The sequence below is a fragment of the Chlorocebus sabaeus genome, chromosome 19 (genome assembly GCF_047675955.1).
Source record: "Chlorocebus sabaeus isolate Y175 chromosome 19, mChlSab1.0.hap1, whole genome shotgun sequence".
NCBI lineage: Eukaryota > Metazoa > Chordata > Mammalia > Primates > Cercopithecidae > Chlorocebus > Chlorocebus sabaeus.
In genome coordinates, this window is record NC_132922.1 from 13,925,115 (window position 1) to 13,930,837 (window position 5,723).

The 5,723-nt window shown below is 49.7% G+C and overlaps 1 pseudogene; it reads right to left on the reverse strand.

Moving 5' to 3' along the window:
• Positions 1-5,140: 5,140 nt before the first annotated feature.
• LOC119627471 (small nucleolar RNA U13) lies at positions 5,141-5,222 on the reverse strand (annotated as a pseudogene).
• Positions 5,223-5,723: the final 501 nt, after the last annotated feature.

Consider the following 5,723-nt stretch of genomic DNA (forward strand, 5'->3'; position numbering starts at 1 on the left):
TCTCTTGTCAGAAACCGTCCTGCTGTGGACCCTGTGCTGCTACTGCGACTACACCAGTCACATCACTTGCAGGTGGACGGACACCCAGGTTGCCCAGCGGCTCATCAATGTGACCCTCATTTGCCGGGTGAATGAGTGAATGACGCTGGGTGTAGGGAACATGGGCAGGGGCTATGGTGTCCCCTGTGCTTGGCGTGGGACGGTGGTATAGAGAGGGACGTGTCTGGTCAGCCACGGGGTGGGAGTGGACAGAGGACAGAGAAGGAGGGAGGCCCTCCCGGGAGTTCCTGCCCCGCCAGGCACCTGCCAGTCCAGGCACTGCCGTCTAACCTGGGGTTTCTGGGGAGCACCTTCTACACTGATGTCGTCGATGATGGTGGTGGTAACAATGGTGACAATCTTCTTATTTTGTCACAATTTAACACAGTTGCCCCACAAGATCTATCTTAGTTCCTCCTCACTGTGAGGTGGGCAGGGCCAGGCCACGATGCCCAGTTCACAGATGGGGAAACTGAGGCCCTGGAGGTGAGGCACCAGCCCTGGCCACAGATGGGGAGTGGCAGAACAGGCCATGTGGACATGTCTGGGAGGGAGCTCCATGCTCTCCCAGGCTCCCCCTCTGCGTACGGGCTGCCACCTCTCCCACCCAAGCTCTCCTGGGCACGAACCACACGGAAAGGGGACCAGCATCGCTCTACGGTGTTGACCAGGGTCTGAATCAGCCTTAAATGAAATAATTAAGCCACTGGATCCAGAGAGGCAGGTGACAACTGATTGGAGATTCCCCCACCTAGAGGGGGAGGAGGGCTCGGCTCTGCCACCCCCCACCCCTCCACCACCTTAAGTTCTCCTGGGGGCCTCCATTACACCTTCTCCATTCTCCTCAAAGACCACCCTGTCCCTCCCTGTGACCTGCTTTCTGCTGCTCTGACACAACAGGGGACAAAGACCACCCTGTCCCTCCCTCTGACCTGCTTTCTGCTGCTCTGACACAACAGGGGACAAAGACCACCCTGTCCCTCCCTGTGACCTGCTTTCTGCTGCTCTGACACAACAGGGGACAAAGACCACCCTGCCCCTCCCTGTGACCTGCTTTCTGCTGCTCTGACACAACAGGGGATCAGGGAGAAGCTTCTCACCCAACCCACACTTACACTTCCCACTCCCTCTGCCTGCGACCGGGGCCTGGGCCTGGGCCTGGGCCTGATTCTGGGCTGGGGCTCCTGTCTAAGGCTTGAGACCTGATGCCATCTGGTTCTGTTGCTCAGGGGAAGTGTGGGCTCAAGGTCGCCTTTGGGAGATGCTCTCATGGCCTGAGGTGGTCTCTGCAGAGGGGACACAGGAGAGAGGAGGACATCATGACCTCAGGCCATCAGGCCTCAGGAACATCACGGCCCCCAAGTCCCCACTCTGCCCTGTGCCACCCACGGTGCCCTCTCTCAGGATCTTTCCCAATTGCCTTGCAAACCTGCCCCGACCCCCTCTCAGATGCCCACCAGAGTGCAGAGCCTGGGCATCTCCTGAGCTCACAACCCTGTGGCCTCCCTTTCTCTGCTTCCCTTGACAGCAGCCCCCCCCATAAAGAGTTGTCCACACTTATCGTGTGGAGTGTCTTTCCAGCCATTTCTTCCTGAGCCCACTTCCCCACCAGTGGCCCCCATCAGGCCACCCAAACTGCTCTGGTCCAAGTCAGCAAACATCCCAGGAACAGGATCTCATGGCTGGGCCTCTGCCTTCTTCCTACTTGACCAGGGGCAGCCCCTGACGAGGAGGACCACCACGGCCTCCCTGCAGTTCCTCCTGCACCTGGCTCTGCCCACAGCTCACCCAGCACCCCCAGGGCCCTGCCCACCCTCCTCTTTCTCCTTGTCTGCTGCCTCTTGGTTCTCTCAGCTGCCAAGGCTGAGACGCCCAGGCCCAGTTCATGGGGCTCCTCTCTGCCGTATTCACTCGGCAGAGACCCCCTCAGGCCATGAGAGCATCTCCCAAAGGCGACCTTGAGCTTGCCCTAAGCTCTAGGCCTCCAGGTGCACTGGCCTCTCCACCTGTCACTTAGACAACAGGCATCTCTGACTCCAAATGTCCTCAACCAAAGTCCCACTCTCCCATCTCAAAAACAAAAATGATAATAAATTAAAAAAATAGCCGAACGTGGTGGCTCATGCCTATAATCCCAGCACTTTGGGAGACTGAGGCTGGCAGATCACCTGAGGTCGGGAGTTCGAGACCAGCCTGACCAACATGGTGAAACCCCGCCTCTACTTAAAATACAAAATTAGCCAGGCATGGTGGCACATGCCTGTAATCCCAGCTACTTGGGAGGCTGAGGCAGGAGAATGGTTTGAACTCGGGAGGCGGAGGTTGCAGTGAGCCAAGATCATGCCATTGCACTCCAGCCTGAGTGTCAGGAATGACAGTCTCAAATAAACACATAAATAAATAAACAAAGTCCCACTCTCACTGAAGCGGCTCTGCTGCCTCCGTCTTCCCCATCTCCCTTCGCTAAATGGGAGCTCCTAGTGGCTCAAGCTAAACAACAGGGAGGATTTTGTTTTGTTTTTAAGTCTCTTTTTGCCACTATTCCTTTCCAACTGCAGCATCCGATCCACCAGCAAATGCCGCCAAACTTATCTCAAGCAGAACGTGAATCTCATCCACGCCTGCCCCACCACCCTGGTGCACAACACTTCCTGCCACCTGGATATTCCAGAAGCCTCCTAACAGGGCTCCCTGCTTCTAATGTTGCCACATTCCCACCTCAGTCTATTCACAACTGAGGACCCTCAGGAATCCTTTCAAAGCATTCATCAAAATCTGCAACGCCTTTGCTCATAACTGTTTCCCGGTCACTCACAGTGAGATCCAATTCTGATCCAAGACCCGAAGGCTTCTTCATTGAGTGGTGAGCACTCAACGAACCTTTGAAGAGTGAGTGATCCTCATGCACAGTGGGCTAAGCTGTGTCCTCTCCCAGCAGGGACCCTCCGGAGCCTATGTCCTGCTAGCTCAGTGATGACATGCTGTGGTCAGCCTGCCCCTGTCCTTGCTGTGTGCCCAGGAGATGTGTCATTACCTACCACAGTTTTGTCATCAGTGACATTGACTACTTCTCATTCCAGCCAGACAGGGCTCTGGGCGCCCAGCTCACCGTCACTCTGACCTAGCATGGTGAGGAACTGGGGGCCCTGGCTGGGGCAGGTCTCCTGTGTGAATGGCCCTCCATGTGGTTTCTATTTCTAGAAGGAAACAATGTTACAACAAATATTTATGTACCTACAGTTTTGGGTATGGGTCTGAATATTTCTAGAAGCATAACAATAAAGTCAAAAGGTGTACATTTTTCATTTTGCTAGATATTGTCCAAGAAACAACTTCCCACTAAAGTGATATAAGAGTGCCTGGTCAAGAGAATGAGAAGTCAAGACAAAGAGTGGGAGAAAATGTTGCAAAAGACATATCTTTTGGATAAAGGACTATTATCCAAATTATTCAAAGAACACTTAAAACTCAATGATAAGGGCCGGGTGTGGTGGCTCGTGCCTGTAATCCCAGCATTTTGGGAGGCTGAGGTGGGAGGATCACCTGAATCGAGACCTCATCTCTACAAAATTAAAGAAACAAAACAAAATGAGAAAATGAACAATCCAATTAAAGACCAGAGTAGACACTTCATCAAAAAGACATACAGATGTGAAAAGAGCGTATGAAAAGGTGCTCAGCATCATGCGTCATTAGGGAATTGCAAATGAAAACAACAAGATACTGCTACACACCGGTTAGAATGGCCAAAATCCAGAACAGGGATAGTACCAAATGCTGGCCAGGATGTGGAGCAGCAGGAACTCTCGTTTATTGCTGGTGGGAATGCCAAATGGTGCAGCCCCCTTGGAAGACACTTTTGCAGTTTCTTATAAAAGTAAACACACTTTAACCATATGATCAGCAGTTGTACTCCTTGGCATTTACTCGTATGAGTGGAAAACATGTCCACACAAAAGCCTGCACATAGATGCTTATAGCAACATTAACTGACAAAACTTGGAAGCAAAAAAAAGATGTCCTTCAGTAGGAGAATGGATAAATAAATTATGATACACCCAGACAATGGAATACTATGTAGCACTGAAAAGAAATGAGCTATCAAGCCGTGAAAGGACACGGAGGAAACTTAGCTGCATATTGCTAAGCAAAAACAGTGACTCTGAATAGGCTCCGTACTGTGTGATTTCAACTATATGACATTCTGGAAAAGGCAAAACTATGGAGAGAGAAAAAGCATCAGTGGTTGCCAGAGGTTAGGGTGAGGGAGGGATGAAAAGTGGAGCACAGAGCGTTTTTAGGGCAGTGAAACTATTCTCTGCCATGTTATAATGCTGGATACCTGTCAAGATGTATTTATGTAAACTATAGAGCTTGAGTGATAATGATGAATCAATGTAGGTTTATCAATTGTAACAAATATACCACTGTTGCCATGGATTGAATGTTTATATCCCTCCAAATCAGTGTGTTGAAATCCTTTTTGCTTTTTTTTTTTTAACTTCTTTTTCTCTAAGTTCATATCAGATGGGTAATATGCCCACACGGTAACTGACAGAGCAGAAGCATCGCCATCTTGGACAAGCACTGCCGTTCTCAAGTTCCCCTTGATCAAAAATTGCCTAAATTCAAAGGGCATCAACCTAGTGACTAAGGTCAGCATGACCATAAACCACAAATGACATCTCCAACCAGAAACATTCCAACCTTAAGATAAATCCCTCCCCGACCAGAGACATGCCAACCCAGAGATAACTTCCCCACGGGCGGAGAGACGTCAGCCTCAAGATAACCTCCCCTCCGGCCAGAGACATTCCAACCCCACCATAAACTTCTCCCCGACACAGAACCATTCCAAGCCTGTGATAAAGCTCTCTCACTCTAAAACCAATAAATACTCTTGTTGTTTATAAGCCACCCGTCTGTTATTTTGGTTATAGCAGCCCAGTGGGCTAAGACAATTGCAGTGCAGGCTGTTGATAGTTGTAAGAGAGAATATTCCGACCAAAATTGGCCAGAAGCCCCTTTCAGGTTTATTCTCCAAAATAAATCTGTTTTTGACTGTTGAGCCCCTTTTCTGGTTTCTTTCCTCTTCAACTCTTACAGTAACAAGGTTTGAAGGTGGCACATCTCACACATACTTGGGAACACCCAATCATCACGTCTATGAATTACAAAATGATCTGTGTTGAAATCCTCCTCCACAAGGTGATGGATTAGGAGATGGGCCTTTTGGAGGTGATTAGTTCATGAGGGCAGAGGCCTTAGGAATGAGATCAGTGTTTTTATAAAAGAGACCAGAGAGACTCCCTTGCTCCTTTGGCCATACGAGGTTACAGTGAGAAGGCTTCATCTATGAGGAAGCAGGCCCTAACCAGACACCAAAACTGCCAGCATGTTGATCTTGAACTTCCCAGCCTCCAGAACTGTGAGAAATAAATGCTCTTGTTTATAAGCCACTGGTCTATGTTATTTTGGTTATAGCAGCCCAATGGGCTAAGACGATTGTAGTGCGGGCTGTTAATAGTTGGGGAGGCTGTGCATGTGTGGGACAGGGAATATATGGGAATTCTGAGCTGCCCACTCAGTTTTGCTGTGAACCTAAAACTGTTCTAAAAAGTAAAGTCTATTTTTAAAAAAATAGACTAGTATTTTGTAGTACAAGAGACCTATACCCCCACACA